Genomic DNA, 27,545 nt, shown 5'->3' on the forward strand with positions numbered 1-27,545 from the left:
ATGTAATGTACCTAGGTATGAAGTCGGGCGAGCTTCACTCTTGGATTTCTAATTTTGTTTTAATATGCTCGCTCGACTTCATACCTAGGTACATTACATGTGTAGCTAAATAAAAGTTATTTTTTACTTTTTAGTGTTTGTGGTTTTTGAAGTCGGTTTTATTTTTCTTTTGAAAATTTTTTTATAATATTATCAAGTACCTATGTACGAGTAATTCAAAACTCTTTGAAATCTACAAGTACGGTTGGCAAGTCCTAAATAAACGGGAATGAAAATTATGCAATTTCCAGGTAGTAATTAATTTATTCTATGTATATTATGCCAAGACCGTCAAACTTGGGCGACGATATTTGTTCAAGAGACTTTATTTTTGGGGGATTTGGAGAGCTTTTTGTAGGGTATAAGCTCCCCACGCCATATTTTTCATTTCCGAGGTTTATGGTCCCTTTCTAATAATCATAATAATTATTATAACGGTAGGTTTTCTTGAAAAAATAAGCGACTCTCAGATCCTTCAGCATATTAAAAGAAAAACTAGAGCCTCGGTAGCTCAACGGTTGAGGAGCGGACTATTGTCGTACCCACTCCTGGCACAAGCTGCACGCTTAATTGGAGGGAAAAGGGGAGCATGGCTAATATTCTTAAAAAAAAAGTCCTGCCTCACTGACTATTTAGACCATAGTTCACTACACCAGCTAAGTCGGTTAGCATGCTTCGTTACACCTTTGAAAATATTATGGAGAACTGTGACATCCCTGACATAGCTCAAAGGATTAGCAAGCTTAAGTGGCAGGTCATGTCTGTCGCAGAACCGACGGCTAATAGGGCAGATGTGTTCTGGAGTGGAGACTGCGTACAGGTAAGCGCAGTGTGGGGCGACCTCCAGCCCGCTGGACCGATGACCTGAAGAAGGTAACGGGAAGCGGGTGGATGAGGAAGGCGGAGGATCGTGTTTGGTGGCGCGCTCTTGAAAAGGCCTATATCCAGCAGTGGACGCATACAGGCTGATGAATTGGATATTTTCATTCCTAATGTGTTCTTAGAGATTGGTGTATGACACTTATACCAAAGCTACCCTCAAAGCAACTTATCCAAAGCTGCAATATTAAATGTCGATTTTCCTCTTTTAAAATACGATTCCCAAGTGTTATCTCGAGGCCTATTTACTGAGTCTCCGATGTCACACGAATGTTTCCCTTGCTATGTAAAGTTTTATGAAACTATGACACTTTGGAGTAGACTCAAGTATCGTAGTTAGATATTGTTGGAATGTTATGCATAGAAATCTGTTTAGAGTGTAACCAACGAACATTTTAAACTATAATTCACTCAGTCTCTGGGACTTTTTTATTGATTACAAGTAAGCCTTTAACTGCAATCTCACGAGATGGTACTTAAGTTATGATTTAGTCTATGCAGGCTTACTTGTAAATATATGGCAGTTTCATTATTTCAGTTTCTGTTCGTAAGGGGCATAGCATAACTTTGATAGAAAAGAAGGTTTCTAGTTGGTTCATTGCAACCTTCTTCCCTCGAAAAAAAGAACTAGGATTGAATTTGTCAGCAAAGTATTTTAATTATTATAAAAGCTCTCTCAAAACTTAGAACAGTGTGACTCGGAGTGAACGTGCTGCGAGTCACGAACGGGGAGCGCTGGAACTTGGTTATAGTTTAATAGTTTAAGATCGCTCTAACTGTACAGGTGCGGATTACACGGCAGCCAAACCATTGTTAAATAATACTCATATTATGTATTCCTGCTGCAAGTTTGAGCTTAGTGTTCTTCTTTGCAAGTTTTGAGTTGAAGTTTTTTCACTATTATTCCTGTAATTTATGTAACGTTTTGTTGATGAAAAAGCAGCGAAAAAGCGTTGTCTGTCTGTTTCTTTCAAAAAATGATTATGAAAGAGCGTAAACTGCTTAGTGCACTCGTCTATAAGTTATATGATTATAGTAAAAGTCATCAAAGTATATTAATTATTATAAAAGCTCTCTCAAAACTTAGAACAGTGTGACTCGGAGTGAACGTGCTGCGAGTCACGAACGGGGAGCGCTGGAACTTGGTTATAGTTTAATAGTTTAGATCGCTCTAACTGTACAGGTGCTGGCATTGTTAAATAATACTCATATTATGTATTCCTGCTGCAAGTTTGAGCTTAGTGTTCTTCTTTGCAAGTTTTGAGTTGAAGTTTTTTCACTATTATTCCCGTAATTTATGTAACGTTTTGTTGATGAAAAAGCAGCGAAAAATCGTTGTCTGTCTGTTTGTTTCTTTCAAAAAATTATTAATTATGAAAGAGCGTAAACTGATTAGTGCACTTGACTATAAGTTATGTAATTATAGTAAAAGTCAACAAAGTATTTTAATTATTATAAAATGTAACGCCACGCCGCCTCAGCCAATCGCAACGCGCCAACGCCAACCAGACTATCCGAGTCAAGCCAAGCTGGCCAATCACCGCCTGTTACAGCCGATAACCGCCAAGACGGCCAATCATAGCCTACTGCCGCCATGACAGCCAATCAACGCCAGCGCCATTGACAGCCGAACGCAACTCCGCCACCACTGCCGAATCCCTTCGGTGGGGATAACGCCATATAAAGCTATGCGAGCTCATTTTTAGGATTATTATTGTATCGTACGCATTATAAGCTGAAATACTGCCGGTTTGTGTAAATAAGTGTAATAAGTGTGTAATAAATGTGTAATAAGTAAATAAGTGTATTAGTAACAAATATATGAGAGTAATTATTAGTGTGTTGAGTGAAGTGATAAAATAAATTAGTGCGATTATACTGATTTGCTCTTTTTATTTAAACCCACTGTTTCATCTCAGAAGTGGGATTAATAAAGAAAGTTATGATGCATAATCGCGCCAATCAACGATTCGGCAAATACATGCCGGCTACTTTGTTCCTCCGCAAGAGGGAAACGAATCACCGTGTAAAAATCAAGCGACAATGAAGATCGTCCACTTCTGGGGCCCGGAAGGTCCTTAGAAGAGTTTTGAACCAGAGGTACATTCATCTGCAGCGTGCATGGTTTCTACGCCCGATGGCAACCTACCCTCAACTTCTACGCGTAATAACTGAGGTATGATCCATCCATTATTCCATTTCAAATTTTAATCCCGTTTTTAATGATATTGATGCATAGTGTAATGAGGTTGATCGTGTTTGTAACCTCTACTGATGAGATGACCGTGAAAGGTTAATATTGCTAACACCCTGTTTGAGGTTATGAAATTAGTATTAGGGCACGCGGGTTATGATAGGTGGTCATTATACGCTCGCGGATAGAGTGAATGGTTTGAGTGATAGCTGAAGCTAAAAATATAACTATAATTTGTGGCATATCTGACCGTCAAATAAAGGTTTAGGTTTAAAGACGTATTCTCATAAAAAAAGGTCATTTACATGAGAAAATAACGTTTACAATATTCGCCATTTAATGAAGTACTCATTCAGCGCATTTGCTGAAGTGATTCGCATTACTCATACTCGTAATGTGAGCAGCTAATTATTCAGTTTTAAATGGATTGAATGAGTGTACATTTTTTATGTGTGCAGGTATTTTGTTGTACAGTTTAGCTCCTTCATAGGTAAGGGTTTTTCTGCCATAAATTGTTCTAGTTTTGGGTAAGGCAAGGTAGCTAGCTCGACGAGTTTTAGTTTTAATTTTTGTGAATGTAATATTCGTGTGTATTGTTTTATTTACAGTTTTCCTAACAAAAATACACGTGCTGTATATATATAACTGATGAAATAAAGGCGGTAAATACTAATGCTAAAATTTCAACCAATTTATTTAGTCAACTTTTTATCGAATTAGGTAAAAACCCGCTCAACCATCCACTTTTCACGTTGCATCTCGCCGAGATACCCGCAATTTGAATTCGCAGTTTAATTCTAGAGTGCTACCGGTACGAAAAAGTTAACAAGTAATTCAATAAGTTAAATAGTAAAAAATAAAAACTCCCGACTGCTGTTTGCGCTGCATATTTTTTCGGCTCTTACATTAAATCGTATGAAATCCACCACATTGATTGTTTAAAGAATTTTATGTATCCATTGACACACACGCCATCAAGACGAATGACGTATCATTTATCAAAATCGGTTAAAGTTGTTGAGAGGTTATGAACTGACACAAATACATACTGATTAAACGCCTAATCCCTACTTTTGCAGCAATTAATTAAAAAAAAAAATCTAGTATATCGGATGGTAACAATAGTTCTCAGACTACCCGCAAATTTCAACCAGAAGTTTTCAAGAAACAAGCTTTGACGCTATTAGTGTTTTTATTTACACAAGGCTCAGTTATAGTATAAGGTTCTATAAACCTTTAAGGTTATTTTTTTCGCGTCGTCGGTGATATTCCCGCTGCAGTCATACAGACAACACGGGGTACGTGTGGGGTACCTGTAAATTATTTTTAAGGGTACAATAATATCATTTACGTCAGAATCGGTTGATGAACACTTTCAGTGTGCTCAAACCCAGTTTTGCATATAGCATGGCGATCGCAATTTGAATGTAAAATCGAATTGTTTTATGATGTTCACTTTTGAGTTTCTTGTGAAATTGATTTTCATGTGGTTATATGATTGTTATGTAATATGAATATAGATCTTCATAATTGGGGCAGACGTACTTTATGAATCGACTGGGAGCTACTTGTAGTCAAACAATAATATTGTGCTTATCTTTCTTTTCTCGGAATTTTTGGTGAGTTCGTGAAGTGCAAACGTCATCGCCTACGATGGTCACCACTGATGCTTTGCTGTGTGCTGTGTGCCTGATGCCGAGCGCGTCACTGCGAGGCACCACATCGTGGCGCGCTAACGATGCAGGGTTGCAGCCAATGGGTATCTATAAGCCGCCGCATTGTTGCCTATTTGGGGTGACATAAGCGCTGTTAAGCGTTTATGCTGTATGGTATGACTGTTCTTTTATTTTTACTAAAAGTTAGTGTTTATAAAGTCTGTACGTGTTGTAACTTGTAGTTTAAATCACATTCTTTGAATGATTGAGAGCATAGTAAGTAGATCTTACTCACGGCTTTGGAACTGTCTCGTATAATATACAAGCCAGTGGCACAGCGTATGAGTAAATACAAATAGGTAGTGTAATGTAGGCAGAATTGGGCACTTGGAGGAAACGTAATAATAACTATTACCAGTTAGATATCCTTATGATTTTGATAATGCTTTTGTCATTTTAGAAAAAAAAGTAGTGCTTGTAGGCAGCATGTATGTTACGTACTTTTGCCAACAAGCTTTCAATCGAGTCAATTTCATCATTCTACCTTAAGATTGTCGGTCCAATCATAATGTAAGTAGAAAGTTCAAGTGGCACTTTTAATTATAACCATGATATAGCTTTGTGCCGTTCATTGTTAGTCAGGTGGACCGGACGTACCGTAAGAATTTTCACTAAGCCGACTAGACTGACGTTTTACATAATATCTTGAGTTCAGTTGGTGTTAGTATGCCTGCCTGGTTATGTAGCTTACATAGTAGGGAATAGGAATGGAATAGAAAACTGTTATTTGACTGATGATCCTGTAGTACCTAAATTCAATCGTGAACTGTTTTCGGAATTACATAGATGCCAAAGTGAAGACAGTAGCCAAGTCTTACTTTCTGCAGCCAAGTCTTACTTTCTGCAGCCAAGTCTTACTTTCTGCAGCCAGGTCTTACTTTCTGCAGCCAAGTCTTACTTTCTGCAGCCAAGTCTTACTTTCTGCAGCCAAGTCTTACTTTCTGCAGCCAAGTCTTACTTTCTGCAGCCAAGTCTTACTTTCTGCAGCCAGGTCTTACTTTCTGCAGCCAGGTCTTACTTTCTGCAGCCAGGTCTTACTTTCTGCAGCCAGGTCTTACTTTCTGCAGCCAGGTCTTACTTTCGGTAGCCAAGTTTTACTTTCGGTAGCCAAGTCTTACTTTCGGTAGCCAAGTCTTACTTTCGGTAGCCAAGTCTTACTTTCGGTAGCCAAGTTTTACTTTCGGTAGCCAAGTTTTACTTTCGGTAGCCAAGTTTTACTTTCGGTAGCCAAGTTTTACTTTCGGTAGCCAAGTTTTACTTTCGGTAGCCAAGTTTTACTTTCGGTAGCCAAGTTTTACTTTCGGTAGCCAAGTTTTACTTTCGGTAGCCAAGTTTTACTTTCGGTAGCCAAGTTTTACTTTCAATAGCCAAGTTTTACTTTCGGTAGCCAATTTTTACTTTCGAAAGCCAAGTTTTACTTTCGATAGGAGTACTTTCATCTCGTTGCTCGTTGAGAGATCTCCCTGCAAGGATTTAAGTGAGATTCCTTTTCAAGTCAGAGTAATAGCATTCACAGCTTCACGAGAAGCTATTTACAAGCTATTTTCCTTTCTACAAGCCAGTCTGTTGACAGTTTTTCTTTCAAAAATGTCTCTAAAGTAAAACGTGGAAAAACAGTACAACTGAAAACGATAATAATTTATAAATTAAATAATGTTCTTTTGTTTCGTCTTGGTTTTAAAGTAGATAAGATTGCAGTTTAGATCACAGACCAATGGCATTGGATTAGAATTTTGTAGAGTTCATACTGACCACATTTTGTAAAACCATTTTGTAAGACAGCGAAAGGATATCGCTCATCAGTAGTGTAGGTACAATTTGATTATTACAGATGCTTTTGCAAAATTTGTTATTAGCCGAAAACGATCAGTTTCGTAGAATATTATACATAATTTGCCTTATTTAGACATCCTAGTAAACTTATAAAGTGAGCATAAGAATGCTTTTACTAGTAGACATTTTAGAGTTTCCGAGTGTCGACTGATTAATAGTTAGGTATGTTTTGACCTCCATGATACTACCACGAGTCAAGTGCCTAGTCAAGCCAATCCAAGCACTAACCAGACCATGTTAAACGCGTTGTGCCACAGGTCCTAGCGAAACTGCGAATAAAATGATTGGACAAACTGTTAACTGATATTATTTGGACTACTGACAATACTCTCAATGAATGTGATATCCATAATTTGGTATTTACCTAGGTCACGATGCCATGTTACTATTAATGTAAAATTAGCGAACTCGGGATGGTTATGCGTAACAAGGCAAATGCTCGGTAAAGGATAGCAAGCGATAGGATAAAGCTAACTAGATAATGTAACTGACAAAATTAATATTTCATTTAATTATAACAAAGGAATTTAGTTATTTAGTGGCAAGTTCCCACAAGCATTGCGATAGAAGTAAACACTGATAGCATTTACTCAGGTTCATTTTCGTAACCAAGCTGGTAGGCATTAAGAGAACTCGAAGTGTTAAGGGGTTTCGAGGCTACGAAGCTTGTACATGCCTGAGCAGACTCTTTAAAGCCATATCACAGCGCCTACGGCTCTTATATCCAACAGTGCTAACTGTTCCGATAAATAACTTGAAACCGAAGACCTTGTTGAGCTATTGTCTACCAGAAAGCTAACCAAGCATTTTCCCATTGCGGGAGCAATTCATTGTTTCAGGACGGCCGAATGTAACGCCACGCCGCCTCAGCCAATCGCAACGCGCCAACGCCAACCAGACTATCCGAGTCAAGCCAAGCTGGCCAATCACCGCCTGTTACAGCCGATAACCGCCAAGACGGCCAATCATAGCCTACTGCCGCCATGACAGCCAATCAACGCCAGCGCCATTGACAGCCGAACGCAACTCCGCCACCACTGCCGAATCCCTTCGGTGGGGATAACGCCATATAAAGCTATGCGAGCTCATTTTTAGGATTATTATTGTATCGTACGCATTATAAGCTGAAATACTGCCGGTTTGTGTAAATAAGTGTAATAAGTGTGTAATAAATGTGTAATAAGTAAATAAGTGTATTAGTAACAAATATATGAGAGTAATTATTAGTGTGTTGAGTGAAGTGATAAAATAAATTAGTGCGATTATACTGATTTGCTCTTTTTATTTAAACCCACTGTTTCAAAAAGCTCTCTCAAAACTTAGAACAGTGTGACTCGGAGTGAACGTGCTGCGAGTCACGAACGGGGAGCGCTGGAACTTGGTTATAGTATAATAGTTTAAGATCGCTCTAACTGTACAGGTGCTGGCTGCGGATTACACGGCAGCCAAACGATTGTTAAATAATACTCATATTATGTATTCCTACTGCAAGTTTGAGCTTAGTGTTCTTCTTGTCTTAATGTGAGTTTGATCACAGGTAGTGTTATTTTTAAAGAAAATGTTGTTAAGGTTCCGTGCCCAAAGGGTAAAAACGGAGCTCTATTAATGTCACTCTGCTAACTGTCTGTCTGTCCGCATGTCACAGGTCTCTAGCTCATAGACGAAATGAGTTACAAACCTCGGTATTTGGTGTAGAACGTTGACTTGAAACCAAATATTGAAATCAAAATTTCAATTAAATTATTTTTCAGGCTCCCATGCATGAAAAAGGAGCCGAAAAAAAATTTTTTTTATCCTAGTATGTGGAGTATCATTGTTTAGAACTTATTGAGTAGAGTACGAATATATATATATATATATTTAATCTTAAAAATAACGAAATGGGGGGCCGTCCAAGTTGTCAGTTTTAGACCATTTTTATGACCATTTTTATCTCAAAAACTAAACTAGTTAGGAATATGAAGTTTCGGTATATTATGTACCATATACTGTATGTGAACAACAAATACTGAAAACAACGATTATAAAATAGTTTCTAAGCTGTAACCAAAGCAAACCAATATTTTTTGGATTTTCCTTTCACGGCTAACTGCGATGTTCTAGTTCGGAAAAGAAATATTTCATACACCTAAAATATGATGTTCCTAATAATACACATGATCTTAAAAGAGCCAGGCCTGACGCGCACTAGTTTTTTAACTGACTTCGAAAAAAGGAGGAGGTTCTTTAAGAGGGCTCTCTCCGTCACTCGTTTCATACAATCGTAGTTCCAATTTCATTTGAATATTAAGCAACCAAAGTACATGATTTGCAGACATATTCTAGAAACTAATATCTATGTCTGTGGTTTTCCAGATTTCTGTTAAAATATTCGGTTTCAAAGTTACGCGGTCTTAAAAATTTTCATACAAATCTTTGAGCCCCTGTAATTTTAATACTACATATTTTTAGAAAAATCTAAAACACCACAGACACAGATATTAGTTTCTAGAATATGTCTGCAAAATTTAATGGACTTTGGTTGCTTAATATTCAAATGAAATTGGAACTACGATTGTATGAAACGAGTGACGGAGAGAGCCCTGTTAAGATAGCGCGTTAGATATACCAAAACCGTACAGTAGCTATCTAGTAGTAGTACATCTGTCAAATCCAAACAAATGTCAAACAGGTAGCGATGGTTATGTCAATACGGCTTACAGTATCCCGTGGGGTAATCGGGGCTTTGCCGTGTTTGGCCAAGTATTATGTCACTAGACCAGTTTGCAGAGTTACCCCACTCGGCCTTTGATGTAAACTTTTGATAGTGTCATGGATTTACGTGAGTTGAGACATTAACGACAAACCTTAACGACAATTATATTATGGCAGCTAGATAACTTTATGTTCTGAATTAACAAAATGTAAGGGGGCAAAATTGCTCAAAAATGGCTCAGAGGATCCTCTTTATTAACACGCTTTCTTGTCGGTCTGTTTATTTGTTATCGATAACAAAACTAGCCATAATAAATCTTGTAATCGATAAGAATAAAAATAAGTTTATTGTCAAGCATGTTAAATCTTACACAAAATAGTTCGTCAAGCTACAACATTAATTAATAAAAACGTGTACTTTACCCAAAACATCCCACTGCTATCGGTGAAAGTTGCATATTAGCCAGATTAAGAAATTAATTGTCCAAAAGAAAAGGAAACACCTGTTCAGTCAAGCTAGTGGTTTTCTTGGATCTACAGCTGGCAGCATGGCATATACATAGCCACTACCGTGTTGTGATGCGGTGGTCTCTGATTGGTCGACCACCGTCCATTTTACGTCACTAGCGACAATGTGACGCGAAGAAGAAAATAATTGCTAATCACCGTCCGTGATGAACTGCTCTTCGGAGCCCCCCTTTTTCGCGCCGTGCGTGATAAAATCTACAAAAACTATCAAATCCCACGTTTTACCCCACCGGTGGACGATTGTGCTGTGGCGTGCTCATGCAAAAGTGCTTCTGGTGATATTGGACGTTCCAATTCAAGCAGTAAGTGGTAACTGTTATTGTAGACTGTCGATTTTGCGTCAACAACACCTTGCCTACCTATTAATACCTACTAATAATTAATTCACCTAGAATGGCTTTAAACTTCCAAAGCTCTAACACCCATAAAAGTTCACCGAAGTTTCGACAAGCTTAATGTCAATACTCAGCGTGTCTTGAGTGTAATCCTGGCTTAACTCTGTTTGGGTAACGCGAACTTTGGCAAATATGTCACTAGCAGATTTTAACCCATTCGGCTTTTGATTGGTTTTAATAGTTTTTGAGCTCAAAAAAAAACGGAATATCTATGAAATCACTTGTGTAACTGTCTGTCTGTCTTATTTCTTTGAAAATCACACTATATAATATCATAAAGGCGAAAGTTTGTGCGTTTGTGTATGTTTGTGTATGTTTGTTACTCTTTCACGCAAAAACTACTAGACGGATTTGGCTGAAATTTGGAATGGAGATAGATAATATTTTTACTTTTTATCCCGGAAAATCAAAGAGTTCTCACGGAATTTCGAAAAACCTAAATCCAGGCGAGCCAAGTCACAGGCGACGGCTAGTATACTGTTTAGAGCAAAAAAAATCGATGTACCTCTCTTATATCAATAGAAAGTGAAACTCGAAAGAAGTTTACATACCCCCTTGAGTGGGATTTCATTGCATAGGTTTTGGTTAGCCCTTGACTGCGATCTCACCTGGTGGTAAGTGATGATTTAGTCTAATATGGAAACCGGCTAACTTGGAAAAGGTATAGCAGTTTCATTACCCCATACTCCTGATCAGTTTTTATGCGGCATCGTACCGGAACGCTAAATCGCTTGGGGTATTTTAAAATCATCATAAGGTTTCTTTAATAACAAATTTTTAATACAGTTCCACATAAATCCATGCTTAGTAGTATAACGGCACGATTAACATAGTCTCCAAAGAGCTATAGAACTGAAACAATTCTCAATACGTCAGCGATGCAAACAATAACCGTTCCAGACTGTCAGTGACATAAAGGAGGTATTGACGAGGGTTTCGGTCGCTTCGGCGCGCGGCACAAAGGAAAGGGCTAAGCTGACGCTGGCAGGTGACGCTTAGCACTTTACAATATAACCTACTTGTGTGAGTAATTCTGAAATCCCTTGTGTAATGGTGTGAAAGATGTATTTCTCATTAGTTCAAATCATTATATTTGGGCGTAGATTCTTATATTATTTTACATACTACAAGTTTTCAGAGCCCCTGAGAAACAGTAATACTTTTCTGTGACAAGAATCATCCCAAGTTGAACAATCGCGACCAATAGCTTAACGTTTTATTCGAAGCACGAAACGAATAAAAGAAAGCATTTATGTACGTATTTACGTAGAGACATATTTTTTATATTCTCATTTATTTATTTTTCACATTTTACCCTATTTTTAAACAACAAACAATAAAATAACGAAAACAACAGAAAAAATAACAGAAACACAGAAAGAACAAAAAATAAAATAACAGCAACAACAAAATCAATAAATAACAGAAACAACAAAAAACTAAAATAACGGAAAAAAAATTAGAGACATATTATTATTACGTTATGACTCTACGTAAATACGCACATAAATGCGTCATTAATAGTATAGCGGCAAGAATCGAGATTAACACAGTCTCCAAAGAGTTATAGAACTGAAACAATACTCAATACGTCAACGACGCAAATAATAACCGTTCCAGACTGTCAGTGACATAAAGGCGGTATTGACGAGGGTTTCGGCCGCTTCGGCACAAAGGGTTCCGCTGACGCTGGCAGGTGACGCTTAGCACTTTACAGTATAACCTACTTGTGTCAGTAATTTTGAAATCCCTTGTGTAATGGTTTGAAAGATATTATATTTCTTATTTGTTCAAATTATTGTATTTGGGTGTAGACCGCAACCGACGACGACGGTTTAACATATCCAAGGCAAGAAGTGAAAAAAGATGACCTAGTTATATTTTTTTAAGTTCATCCATATATTGATACTAAATAAACAATAATATTATAATTCAACACAAAGATATGAATAAAAAATCGGCCAAGAGTAAGTCCAGACCCAGACAGATAACAAAGTCATCCTATAAGGGTTCCGTTTTCTCTTTTGAGGTACGGAACCCTAAAATTTTTTTTAAAAAACGTTATTTCTTGTAGGTACGATGATACGGAACCCTTCGTGTGTAAGTCCGACTCGCACTTGACCGGTTTTTTATACCGTGTCTGTACCATTTTACCTTAGACCTTAATGAGACCTTAATAATCTACCCCTTCCAGATTAGCCTGCTTCCATCTTAGACTGCATCATCACTTACCACCAGATGAGATTACAGACTAACTTGTAGCTAAATAAAATAAAAAATACTTTAATCCTGTTATGAAATGAAAATTAAATCAATCTCTATTTTCATTTTCACAATAACATCAATAACTTCCGTATCAACTATCAATTTACGGATCCAAAGTTAATTGTACGCATACAATGTATCAATGCTATTGTTATTTCATCGAACTTCCACAACCCTCATATGGTATGACAATAGCTTGCTTACAATGCAAGCCTTTGTTAAAATTTTCATTAATATAACATCATCAACATAGCCGGCATACTACTGAGCACAGTTCTCCTCCCAAAATGAGAAAGGTTTTAGCCATCACATCACACTATCACACTATCACACTAATAATATTATAAAGGAGAAAGTTTGTATGTGTGTGTGTGTGTGTGTATGTGTGTATGTTTGTTACTCCTTCACGCTAAAACTACTGGACGGATTGGGCTGAAATTTAGAATGAAGATAGATTATACCCTGGATTAGCACATAGGCTACTTTTCATCCCGGAAAATCAAAGAGTTCCCACGGGAATTTTAAAAAACCTACATCCACGCGAACGAAGTCGCGGGTATCAGCTAGAAAATCATAATACTTGACGCTGACTAAGTGCGATTGGCAAACTACACAGACCTTTGAGAACATTTTGGAAAACTCTTAGGCATGCATGGTTTCATCACGATGTTTTTCTTCACCGCCAAACAAGTGATATTAAAGTTGTTTTTTTTTTAAGGAATGTTAGCCATGCTAATCATGATTATTCCTGTACTTGTGCTATAAGACCTACCTAACTCCCAAATTTCATGATCAACGGGAAGTACCCTATAGGTTTCTCGACAGACACGACGGACGGACGGACAGACAGACAGACAGACAACAAAGTGATTCTATATGGGTTCCGTTTTTCCTTTTGAGATACGGAACCCTAAAAAGTGACAATCTCACTTTGTGGCAAGTATTTTAAAACGAAATTAGGAAAGTTAGGAAAATTAAGTTGTGCAAAACAGTATAAAAACTCTTAAGCGCTTATTTACAAGCGGAAAAACATTTTTCCGACTTAAAAAGACGAGAAGACGATTCATAAAAATCATTTCCATTTTGGGGAAAGTTTAAGCCGGAATCTAATTTAGAATTTGCAAAGCTGTCGTGTTCGAAAGAAAAAGTGGTTGAAATACGCACTTCCGGGCTATATACTAAATCCCCGAGCCTGGATATCAAGTCATTACAAGTGTAAATTAAAAATTTATAACACCCCCGACAAGTGAAGATTACAATAATAACTAAAATTACAATAATAACTGCTTAAAAAGTTCTTCTACCTAGATGTATTGATTAAAACTTCTATCGTAGATGTATTGATTAAAACTCATGTTATACTCAAATAAATAATCAACGGGTCTTCGAATCGTTCAATATTTCATCGTAGTAGGTACATAAAGGAGGTAACTATTATTACAAGTGTAAATTAAAAATTTAAAACACCCCCAATAAGTGAAAGTTACAGTAACTAGAAAAGAGCTGATAACTTTCAAACGGTTGAACAGATTTTCTTGAATTATAGCTAAGAACACTCTCGATCAAGCCACCTTTCAAACAAAAAAAAAAGCAAATTAAAATCGGTTCAGTGGTTTAGGAGCTACGATGCCACACGCAAATACACAGATACACACGTCAAACTTATAACACCCCTCTTTTTGGGTCGGGGGTTAAAAATGAAAATAAACTCGTACGCTTGCGTACGTGACATTCATAGCAACACAGACTACTTTGGGGCATGGTTCATCATACAGGCTAAGTGCGTTTCCAAACTTCGTAGAGAATATCACACTAATATTATAAAGGAGAAAGTTTGTATTTGTGTGTGTGTGTGTGTGTGTGTGTGTGTGTGTGTGTGTGTGTGTGTGTGTGTGTGTGTGTGTGTGTGTGTGTGTGTGTGTGTGTGTGTGTGTGTGTGTGTGTGTGTATGCTTCTTACTCCTTCACGCAAAAACTACAGGACGGATTGGGCTGAAATTTAGATTTATCCCGGAAAATCAAAGAGTTCCCACGGGAATTTTAAAAACCTACATCCACGCGAACGAAGTCGCGGGTATCAGCTAGTAATGGATAATTCTCATGCATGCAGGTTTCTCTCCATGTTTTTATTTACTGAAAAATCAACAAAACACACAAAAGCTTATTTGAAACCCATACAAATATTCAAGGTACACCAGAAAAATTTACCAATTACGAGTAAGCAATGATCCGTCCATTTTTACTTTTTTGGGAGTTAGGGGTCCAAAGCATACCTATGTCAACATAAGTTTTTTGGTAAATAAACATTATTATTATTATTATTTGCGTGGGTAGTGGATCTGACTACTAAGCTCTATTAAGAATGCCATGTTCATTTCTTACGCATTATATGGCTTCTGAATTCACCAGTTTCAATAAAAGCCACTGTTTTTGTACAATCTCAGTAAAATAATTTGCAAAACTGAAGACGGCAGCCAGGAATACCTGAAATTTGACAAACTGTACATTTGATTGTTCACCGGAACTTATCATTCACCCCATTTAAGATACAGAAGCGAATAGGAACTGCTACCTATAAATTGAATTCGGAAACGCGAAATTAATCACACGATTGTTTATCAAGGGCACACAGTAACACATTTCTTGCGGAACCTGTCAGCAGCATACAGGGTGTGTTGACGAGGGTTAAAATTAGAACGCAACATATGAGGCAGACAGGGTACCCTAACGGGTTACCTATACTGATACTGACGGGCCTATTCTCACTCTTTAGTATTCATGTTAAATGTCTTTTAAGAAAAGCTTTTGCTAGCGACCTGGCAGCCTTTTCCCTACATTAATTTCAATGGTAGGCTTTTCTTGATTTTTTAGGGTTCCGTAATCCCAAAAGGAAAAAAGGAACCCTTATGGGATCACTTTGTTGTCTGTCTGTCGGTCTAAATTAAAATACTATTTTTACATCGATGCGCAACTGGATGGGTGACCGACTGTAGAGATCTAGATAACCCCTACTATTATTATGATTAATGAAAATACTCACCACCCTCAGAAATGAGGATTACGATTACGGATAAAAAATACCAGAAGGTAATGAGTACTTGTATAAAAGTAGTTATAAATGATTAGAACAAAGCCCGAGTTTATCTAATTCGCCCAATTTGTACTAATATTCAATCGATGGTCGTAATTGGCGAAACTAATAATAACGCTCACCGGTTTATTTAGGACTTGCAATGGTTTAACGAACGGGTGAAATTTAAGCCCTGGTCACAAAGGGCGCGATAGAAAATGAACGGTAAGACATTGTGCATCGCCACGGACGCCTGTAGACTTTGTACACCAGAAACTGCATAATACAATATAATGAATATACAATATACATACAAAAAACAAAGTAGGCAAGTATATACAACGGTAACGAGTGACTGTGAGGTATTATGAATCCTACGTGTAGGTAGTACTTTAGGATGTTAAGGCTTGTAGGATAATGTCATAACACATCGCTGCTGTCTCGCATTGTGTGCCTCCAAGATTCAAGCACAAGCCCTCACACAATGGGCAACGTATCATAATTGCATCATTATCGTCAAGTCAATAGACGTCAACTGCTGGTAAGTATATTGTAGGGTCTTCCACAGGTCACCTTGCGCCTTGCGTGAAAGCAACTATTGTGGGCTCTTCTCAGACTTAGACGCGTTTGGAACCCTGGTAACTTTAGTTTTAAGTTAACATTATTAGTTATCACCACTACATCGTTGTTTGACAATCGGAAAGTGTTCAATAGCACCCAATTTGAAAAAAAGACTTTGACTTTGAAGTTACGCGTTGTATCTGACCATGACTTTAACGACCGGACGATAGAAATTTAATGATGTTATCATGCAAATGCATCGGTAATGAACAAAGCTGGTACGTCCGGGTTGGCGCGGCAATTATGATTTTCACATATTCCCGGAAATCTGATGAAATCTGGATAGAAGGTAATAAAATTGTTAATGTTTCAGGATATTCTTTATGTGTGGCTAACTTTTTCCCATATATAACATTTTACATAACATTTACATTTACATAACATGCCGAAATTTCATATTCCTAACTAGTTTAGTTTTTGAGATAGCCTCCTCATAAAAATGGTCTAAAACTGCCAACTATGATGGCCCTCCATTTCCTTATTTATTTGGATAAAAAAAAAAAAAATATTTGTACTCTGCACAACATGCTAGGATAATATTTTTTTCCGGCTCCTTTTTCATGTATGAAAATGACAGACAGACAGACAGAGAAGAGTGACATCAATAGGGCTCCGTTTTTACCATTTGGCTACGGAACTCTAAAATACGATCAAAATTCCTGGGTTGACCTTGCCGGGCACCTCGGGACCTCCCAGTGATTCCTATCTCACATCGAAGTAATAAAATAAACCTTAATTTCTGAACTTCGATTATGGCTCCAAAAGCAATTCTCACTAACTTTGTTTCTTGCCAACTTCAGAAAGAAATTTTTGGAGTTAGCACACACTAGCGTTTTTACTCTACCTTACTACATATTTCTTTCAACATGTACTTATAATTAAAAAAAAATAAAAATACGACTGCCCTACCTAAACAGAACTGAAAATTAAAAACAATTGAAGATTTTTTTTTTCACATTTTTTTTTTCAGATCATGTAGGTAAGTACTATAAATTATTTATACTCACTATTATACAACTTAATGTACTCATTAAGTTACTCCTAAGGTACTCCTTAGTGACAAAGTTGCGTGGAAGTAACCGGCTGAGCTTTCATGAATAAATCATAGTGTATTGTTGTAACGTTTTGTGATTTGAACAGCGACTATATTTATTACTTGCCCGCTCTTTGAATAAAATCTGCATTCCAAACCCGTAACTAGCCACGGCCGTAGTCTCCCACCAGACAAGAACAGAGGCAATTGGCCCCTGTCGAGAATCGAACCAGGTTCCTCCCACTTATAAGACCACATCACTCGCTACTGGGTTAGGGAGGTCATCAAAAGGTACACAGAACTAGAAAAGAGCTGATAACTTTCAAACGGCTGAACCGATTTTTTCTGATTATAGCTAAGAATACTCTCGATCAAAGCCACCTTTCAAGCAAAAAAACTAAATTAAAATTGGTTTATTAGTTTAGGAGCTACGATGCCACAGACAGATACACAGATACACACGTCAAACTTATAAACCCCTCTTTTTGGGTCGGGGGTTAAAAATGCTAGTGTACGCCCCTTCACACTGAATAGCCCGATAACGTTTAGTATTGGCTGATAAGAGCCGAAAACAAGTTGAAACTTGCTTGAGTGTTTGCTTATCGGACAGCTGTCTTAATTTATCTGTTGAGTTCTTTATTGCTGTGCTGTTCCGGGCTTATTTCTTGTTTAATGGATTTTGGAAAGTTTAAATAGTGGTTGGAAACTTTTGGAAACTTGGGAATTTGGTTATTTGGTGACGTTGATGTATTTTACAACCTCCCTAGGTAGGCGCAGTGGTAGGAACGAATTCTTCCTATCTGTTCCCCACTAGTCTTTTAGTTGTAGTATTTTAGTAAGTATGAGGTTTTGAGTTCTGTTCCCGGCTTGTCGGATCGAGCCGAGGATTGTTTAAGAATTGATGAAGGCAAGTGAAGATCCTTAGGGTCTGCTTCGATCACTAGGCGATCTTCAGACGTGTTAAGAACAATACTTCCGTTTACTGCATGTCACAACTACCAGCGTAACTAGGTAAACCTAACCTAACCTACCTAGACCGGCTCCTCCACCCCTTACACCGGTCCCAAACCAACCATCTAACCTAACCACCACAATAACAACTCGTTTAACCAACAGTACCACTTTAGGTAACCACTACTCTAAAACCTACAGTACGACAGACTATTCCTACTGAGAAGTGTCCTCGGCAACAACCGGACGAATAATGCCCCGCTACGCACAGCGTGTCTGATTTTATAGTCCAACGATGACAGTGGGGAGATGACGTAATGCTCAGTGAGCAAAGTATTGACAGCTAAAAGTCGGTACCGCCGACACGGCTAGTTCAATTTGGGAACGTATAATTTCTTAATTAGATTAGGTGATGGTGATGAATTGTATTATTACAACATGGATTTGGTTTTGAAAAATCCTCTGGGAACTCTTTGAATTTCCAGAATAAAAAGTTGCCTATGTCGATTTCCGGGATGCAAGCTACTACCAAACCTATCAATTCGTTAAACGGATGGACCTTTAAGAATCCCGTGGGAGTATTTGATATTCCGGGATAAAAACTAGTCTTTATCCTTTCCCGGGATGTAATCTAACTCTGTATAAAATTTCATCAAAATCGGTTATACTGTTGGGCCGTGAAAAGCTAGCAGACAGACATACGGACAGACACACTTTCGCATTTATAGTAGGTATAGATTATGCCTGCTAACGATGTGGTTTCCTAAAACGAGACATGTAGGAAAATTGTACTTAACATGATGATTACGTGACATTCATACTTATTATGGATTAAATGAAAAGCAATTGGTATTATGATGTAAAACAAGGAATCGGTCTGGCGTTCCAGTTAAACTCCCATGACGCTTCATGGCTGCGTATCTGCGATCCTCAGTAAACAACTTCGCTTGATGAAGATTCGGCTGTGGATTGCGTGGTACAAGCGACAAACTTAGGCTCTGTAGCTCGATTCCTTAAAACCTGCATCAACCTTACAATCGCAATTGTTGTGATTGGCTGAATTTATGCTATTCTTGTTACAACAATGCATTGTAGCCAATAGTGAGCGAGCTTCAACCAATCAAAAGGGATTGGGATCGTGACTTTTTAGTTGTCATTCTAAGTACCTACCACAATCGAGCACCTGTTCTTTGAAGTGCCTTTTGACTTGACACTTTAACTTTAACGGTCCCCCATTTCTATATGTTTTAAGATAAAAAAATTTAAAAATATATCGGTACTCTACTCAGTGAGCTTGAAACAATGATACCCCACATGCTAGGGTAAGAAAAAAATTTTTTTCGACTCCTTTTTCATGCATGGGAGCCCCCCTAAAAAATAATTTAATTGAATTTTCAATTCAATATTTGGTTTTGAGTCAACGTTCTACGCCAAATACCAAAATTTCAGGTTTGTAACTCATTTCGACTATGAGCTAGAGACTTGTGCCATGCGGACAGACAAACAGACATTCAGACAGACAGACAGAAGGCAAAATTACATTAATAGGGCTCCGTTTTTACCCTTTGCGTACGGAACCCTAAAAAACCGTCTAGCTTTCAGCGCATCACTTGCACCATAAAATTCAACCTTTACGTCGGGTAGCTATTTAATTTTATACGCGCACTGTTTACCCCTAATGGGGGTAGGGGCTGTTCCGCCTGAGCTGCGTAAAACGTAAAAATTTCAAAATCAGGTACTTACCCCGCGTGGGACAGATCAGTGATTTTAATCCTATTTTTAACCCCCGACCCAAAAAGAGGGGTGTTATAAGTTTGACGTATGTATCTGTGTATCTGTGTGTCTGTGTATCTGTGTATCTGTGTATCTGTGTATCTGTGTATCTGTGTATCTGTGTATCTGTGTATCTGTGTATCTGTGTATCTGTGTATCTGTGTATCTGTGTATCTGTGTATCTGTGTATCTGTGTATCTGTGTATCTGTCTGTGGCACCGTAGCGCCTAAACTAATGAACCGATTTTAATTTAGTTTTTGTTTTGTTTGAAAGGTGGCTTGATCGAGAGTGTTCTTAGCTATAATCCAAGAAAATCGGTTCAGGTTTCTAGTTACTGTAACCTTCACTTGTCGGGGGTGTTATAAATTTTAAATTTACACTTGTACGGCTTCACGTTATCAACTTGAATCAACTTTTTGGCGGAATCTCAGGAGATCAACTTAGTCCCAGTTAGAGTGGAGATTTTCTTTTATACCGGTGACTACCATAAAATATTGTGTCCCTAATTCGCTGTTTTCAAACAAAACTTTGTACTGTTAATATAAATATCAAGCTTATATAAAAGTACTTTAGCCAGACTTTAAGAGGGCTCTCTCCGTCACTCGTTTCATACAAACGTAGTTCCAATTTCATTTGAATATTACGCAACCAAAGTCCATGAAATTTTGCATACATATTCTAGAAACTAATATCTTTGTTTGTGGTTTTCCAGATTTCTGTAAAATATTCGATTTCAAAGTTACGCGGTCTTAAAAATTTACATACAAATCTTTGAGTCCCTGTAATTTTAAAACTACATATTTTTAGAAAAATCTAAAACACCACAGACACAGATATTAGTTTCTAGAATATGTCTGCAAAATTTCATGGACTTTGGTTGCTTAATATTCAAATGAAATTGGAACTACGATTGTATGAAACGAGTGACGGAGAGAGCCCTGTTAACTGACTAATAGACAATATACAGCGTAAACCGGTGGACCTAGAGATTTGGACAAAAATATCCTTTGAGAACCCTGAGGAATGATTCAGAGAAATTTCAACGGAATCCACGCAAATGAAGTAACGAAAATAAGCTAGTTTTCGTATCTGACTGATTTTTTTACTTAAATAGCTATAGCTATAATAACTATAGTTAAATATAGTTATAAAATGGATATAGCTGGATGGAAATAGCTTAAATTAGCACTAAAGCTAATTTTCATCAAGGAAAATCAAATAGTTCCCGCGGCATCAACAACACGCAACGCTCTCTTAAATCCTACTCTACGCATGTTTTACTCAGACACCTGCATCCTCAAAAAATGTCGCCTCAATATATATCAATAATTTAAAATTGAAATGAAAATAAAATATTTTTACCTTTTCTCTCTCTTTTTACCAAATCAAAATGAAATAAAGCACATCCAATTTAATTCGAATGACTCTCTTTAACTGGTGTCGATAAATTTTAAATGGCCATCAGCTTTCCAACTCATTAAGCGAGAAAAAATTGAAGTGAATTTTGCATAATAGTTAATTAAAGATTTTTTTTGTTCCTCTCTATTACTGTTTCTCTAAGGGCTTGAACAGACGATTTCAAAAAACAGCTGAATACAGCACGAGACAGTATTTCCGTGAGACTTTTGCCCAGCTGTGGACATAGCTATCGTTTTGCATCTTAAATTATGTTGACTATACTTACAGCCGAAATTAGTAACCAATTTATCTGTAATCTCTCGATATGTTATTTATGACCAATTAAGGGAGGAAAATGTGCTATAAATAAAAATATAAATATAATAAAATATGGCTATTCTAGGAACTAATAGTGCATCTGTCTTTTATAAACCGTTGTTATGACTCGGCGTTTTCTTTAATATATTACAACAATAATAATTGTTATTACAATTTTTGACAAATAACCACGATGCTAAATAACCTATCCATAGTTTATAGACAAATTGATTACTAGCTGTTGCCTATGACTTCATCCGCGTGGATTTAAGTTTTTAAAAATCCCATGTGAACTCACATCTCATGTGAAATCTTATGTGAGTTATCAGAATGAAAGGTAGTCTTTGTCACTCTCCATATCATTAGCTGCCTATATCCTTGCAAAAAATTAGGTGAACCCGTTGCTCCGTTGCAGCGTGATTGACAGACAGACAACCAAACCAACAATCAAACACACTAAGATCCATACTAATATTATAAATGCGAAAGTGTGTCTGTCTGTTTGTCTGCTACCTTTTCACGGCGCAACAGTTTAACCAAATTCTGACGTTTGATACAAAGTTAGCTTACATCACGGGGACGGACATAGGCTATTTTTTATCCCGGAAAATCAAACAGTTCCCGTGGGATTACTAAAGACCCATCCGTATATTTGGTACCGAGGTAACTTGCGTCCCTGTAATTGACATTGGTAATTTTTTATCCCGGAAAATCAAACAGTTTCCACGGGATCTTTAAAAACCTAAAGCGGATGATGTCGCGGGCATCCTCTAGTTTATAATATTTCGGTCGGTCAATGTCACTGATCGAGTGTGTCCACGCCTTTAAATTGTATTATTATTTCTCTCGGATCACTTTAATTTTCTCTCTAAACTTTTAAATTATTTCAATAAATACTCTCTAGACTTGCCGATGATGAAAAATGTAAACAATCTAACTTTCATAATTAAATTTGCTAAAGTAAAAATTGCCTTTGAAATTAGTTTTGTGACTGGAATAGGACATGTCATAAATATGTATTAGGGTTCAAAATCTGGGGTAACTATGTTAAGTTATAATGAGGTTAGTCCTAAAGTGGGCAGAACCGCCCAGTGGGTGCTCCGGTTCTGCCCTACTAAACAGGGGTTGGTGGTAAAACTGAGGGGGGTTAAAGTAATGGTGATACAGGAAATTTAATTATTCAAATCATTTGAGTAGAACTTGTCAATCTATGATAATATTGTGAAGAGGTAAAATTGAGAATCCTTGAGTGGAGACCGCGTTTAAGCAAGCGTAGTGTGGGACGCAGTGTAGCACGATGGACCGACGCGACGATATAAAGCGGCTGGCGGGAAGTGGCTGGATGAGGAAGGCTGAGGACTGGGTGTGGCCGCGCTCTACTTATAGGGAAGGCCTATGTCCAACAGTGGACATCCACAGGCTGATGATGATGAAAATTAATAATTTGTGAGTATGTATCTTTGAGAGAATGTATATATTAATCTCCGAAAGTCCGAAACTGACGATCCTATTCCGAAAATATTTGCAATCTTTAAATTTTGATCGTAAATCCTGATTTGCATTGATATTGTTCATGAGAGACATAGATTCCTTTAGCTACTTCACTACTTTTAACACTACTAAAAAGTTATACTATAAAAATATTATGAAAAGCAGTGAAAGAAAATTGCGAGTGCTAACATTGTAGCAAATTTTAATACAACATTTTGAAATTGTACCAATTTATTTCGCAACAAACAATGTCGTTCCGCCGCCCGCCGTCTGCGTAACAGACAATTACGGAATTTAACGACCGTAAGAAAATTTCCGGACAGAAACGTCTCATTTATACAAGTGAAAATAAATGGCAAGTAATCAAAATACTTTGTATTGTAAACGAGAAGGTTTACGTATTGTGAACGGACGCTTGAGTTTCAAGGGACCAGACATTCCTGTGTGCGTGATAAGTGATAACACAGACTACGCACTGTGTGTATACGACCGTGAACAGAAGTTAGTATAGTGCTCTCTCTGTCACGTGATGTCATAAAAATGACAGAGACAACAAATATCTCAGTAAGCGTTACACATTTTGAGTCACCAACCAATCACAAAAATGTTTTCAAAAAAGATTCGAAATTAAATTTGAAATTTGAATGTTTTCAAAAATACATTTGAAATTCAATAAGACATTTTTTTAAATAACTCAAAATTTAAAAACCCCCGACACAAAAACCTCTATAAGAAAACTAGAAAAGAGCTGATAACTTTTAAAAGACTGAACTGATTTTCTTCGATTATTATAGCTAAGAACACTCTCGATCAAGCCACCTTTCAAACAAAAAAGAAACTAAATTAAAATTGGTTCATTTGTTTAGGAGCTACGATGCTACAGACGTACTAAAACGTGAAATAATATAAATATTATTCTCTCTAGGACGAATGCTGTCTGTGTGCGAATTTTAGTCAGAATCAGTTCAGCTATTGAGTCGTAAAAAGTTAACAGACAGACACAATTTCGCATTTATATTAGTTGTGTTATCTGTTACTTGGATCTGAGTTAGCGTATTATTAATTTAATTATGCGCATACTTGTATAAAATACTGGATACACTCTGTCATACGAGTAATAAAAAAGTTGCGTACAGATCTGTTTTATAGGGCCGCAGATAAAGTATCTTCGGCGACAGACGAAAATAGTCGGGAGCCGAATTCGTCGCGACCATAAAAAAGCGATTAATTTGAATAAACTCGAGGGTAACAAAAAATATTACTGTTTTTCTAATAGAGTGTTTTCATCGACGCGATGAGCAGAGAGGAAATAAGAAAAGATTGTCTCCTTTCCACGCTCCGCTACCTCGCTAAGCTACCTCACTAAGCTACCTCACTAAGCTACCTCACTAAGCTACCTCACTTTGATACCACGAGGTATCAAAGCGAGTGGAACGATCCACTAACTCGCGCTGCCACTTCTCTTATTGCTTGCTTTGCTCCTATGCGCACTTCTACAATCCAATACCTGGTACCACTACCTCGCTCCGCTACCTCGCTTCACTACCTAGCTGTGCATATTGCGGTTGAAATGTATGAAACTGAGCGGAGCGGAAACGAGAATTTTGTGTTACTTTATCGAATAATATTTTCTCAGTTCCACTCCTTTCCACTCTAGTGGACCAGTACCCTGCATATACCTGAAGAGAAGCGAAACGGAAATGTCGATCAATCAATTCTTTAGAGATGATATTGTAAAAATTTTTACTAAATCAGTTTTTAATAACCTGATTTGTCTGCTGAACACAGATTTCCGCTTATTAATTAATCTACTAATACCTACATCAGCTTCGCGCTTTGCTCCACTTCAGTGGACCAGCATCCCAATGACAGACGATACAACAAAGCTTCACAATTGCAATCCGCTTCCGTGAAAACATCCGCAGCTGCGTTCTTCCCTCTCCGCTTGTCTCGCTTCACTGGAAACGCGACCTTAGAACATTTGGAATTCTGTCGTTGTTTTATCATTGGGCAATCATTAATGGGATCTTAATATCTCGTTGGCACCTCGTTGGGCGCACTCCTTATCATTTTTACAAGGCCTTTTTGAATACCAAATCTACCCTTAGCTGTCTGAACTGAAATTGTTCGTAAGGACTACTTACTGATAAGGTCTGTCACACGTATTAGACAAATTGTATTGGGATCTTTTTTAGGGTTTAAAAAATCATAAGATCACATAACTTATAGGATCACTTTGTCAGTCTGTCTGTCCGTCTGTACGTCTGTCGTGTCTGTCAAGGAAACCTATAGGGTACTTCTCGTTGACCTAGAATCATGAAATTTTTTCAGGTAGGTAAGTAGGTCAGCACGAGTAAATGAAAAATCCGAAAACCGTGAACTCATGTTCACATCAGAAAAAAAATTTAAACGTGATAACTAAAAGACCTACCTACCTGCCAAATTTCATAATTCTAGGTCAACGGGAAGTAGGTACCCTATAGATTTTCTTGACAGACACGACAGATGGGCAGGTAGACAGGCGGACAGACGGACAGACAGACAGACAGACAACGAAGTGGTCCTATAAGGGTAATTTCCTTTTGAGGTAAAAAATGCTAAAAATTGTGTTCTTTTTGAGATAAGGGCCACCAAACAGACTGATGCAGCGAACCGACTATAACATTATGAAGTGATAATTTGTCTTATTATTAGATATTATTTGTATCGCCAGCCTTATCTTCACTTCGCGCTCAAAATGCAAGATGGCCAGATGACGTCACGTGATTTACGTCTCTATTCGCCGTTTCTTTTCATGACCTCATTACTATTCCACTCACACACTCGTCCCAACATCTGGTCTAACTTTTATGTCCATTATTGTCTTATAGCCTAGTGGTTAATACTTCAGCCTTCTGTTCGGAAGTACGACATTCGATCCCGATATGCATACCTATTCGTATATTTACCGATTCGACTGTAGTAATACAAAAACTGGCCAGGTGCGAGTCAGATTCGCGCACCGAGGGTTCCGTACTCGAGTATTTTTTCCGACATTTTGCACGATAAATCATATACTATTATTATAAAAATTATCATATAAAAAAACTGTTTTATAATGTACAGATACAGCCCTACCCCACTCGGTATAGTTGTCTTACTTTGAAAATTGTATCGTCACTTACCATTAGGTGAGATCGTAGTCAAGGGCTGCAATCGATTTAAAAAATGTTCTCAAAACTTCCCTATATCCCAATTGGTCCCAAAGTTCTGTATTAAATCTCTCGTCTTATAATAAAATATCCGTAAGCGGATGCATCTTGGTCAATCTTCTTATTGGATAACAAGTGTCCCTTACCGAGAACCCGAGCTTTGAACGTGTGTTGATATATTATGATAGCTCCCTACGATAACTAGCGGCGGTTGTACTGAGAAATTATGGCTATTTATGAACAAGACCGCAACAAGACAGTCATGTAATGGACCAAGAGCCAGCGCGTACCAGACCTTCGTAATTTTATAAAAGCTGAAAGTTTCTCTGCGTATTGTCCCCAACACAGGCACAAACGATCAGCGACTATGAAGTTTGGATCATGGTGGTTTTGGGAGATAACAGGTACTTAATAAAAGTGTAAAACAAAAAAAAAAAACAAAATTAAAATCGGTTCATTCGTTTAAGTGCTACGAGGTCCCAGACAGATACACAGATACACACGTCAAACTTATAACACCCCTCTTTTTTGGTCGGGGGTTAAAAATCTTGCGTCAAAATATAAAGCCTAACTTATTTTTTATTTTCTTCGAAAAAGTATCAAAAATCAAGTCATGCATTACCAGACAAGTCTAATTAATATCGTAGCAACCCCCTGCCAGACGCCCTTAAAGTTTAGCTACCTTAGAAAATATAGCTGTAACGGCGTAACGGCACAGATTTCGCAAAACGGCTTGTTTAGATGACAACGCGTCACGTCAGTCGTCACCGTCACCCGCGTTCAGTTGACGCTAGATTAATAGATGGGGACAGTTTGGGACATGACCGCACTTCCTGCTGCAGTGTACGGGTTAAAATTAACATCTTAGTTAATTTGTTGAACGGTATAACATAATATTTCACGCTACAAACAACTTTTTCATAGCCATTTGTCTAGTGATTTGACTGCAAGGTGTTAGTAATGTCCGTAGCATTCCGGCAAGTTAGTGAATAGGCAACTTCTAGGTAAGCGCGCTCCATCTTAGGCTGCATCATCACTTGCTAGCAGGTCTGATTGCAGCCAAGCGCTAGTCTATATAATTAAAAAAAAAAATTAGAGGGCCTATGTGTACCTAGGTGTATCAAATGAGTTGCGTGGTACCTGTGGGATATAATGAA

At 37.6% G+C, this 27,545-nt stretch overlaps 1 long non-coding RNA gene across 1 annotated transcript; it reads right to left on the reverse strand.

The window, feature by feature from the left end:
- On the reverse strand, window positions 1-26,788 carry LOC123864517. The gene is made up of 3 exons (XR_006795801.1): window positions 26,647-26,788; window positions 14,575-14,589; window positions 1-11 (listed from the first exon to the last, which is right to left on the reverse strand). It is a non-coding gene; the product is annotated as an uncharacterized LOC123864517 (long non-coding RNA).
- Window positions 26,789-27,545: the final 757 nt, after the last annotated feature.

This window comes from Maniola jurtina, chromosome 4 (assembly GCF_905333055.1).
Source record: "Maniola jurtina chromosome 4, ilManJurt1.1, whole genome shotgun sequence".
In the NCBI taxonomy this organism is placed as follows: Eukaryota; Metazoa; Arthropoda; class Insecta; order Lepidoptera; family Nymphalidae; genus Maniola; species Maniola jurtina.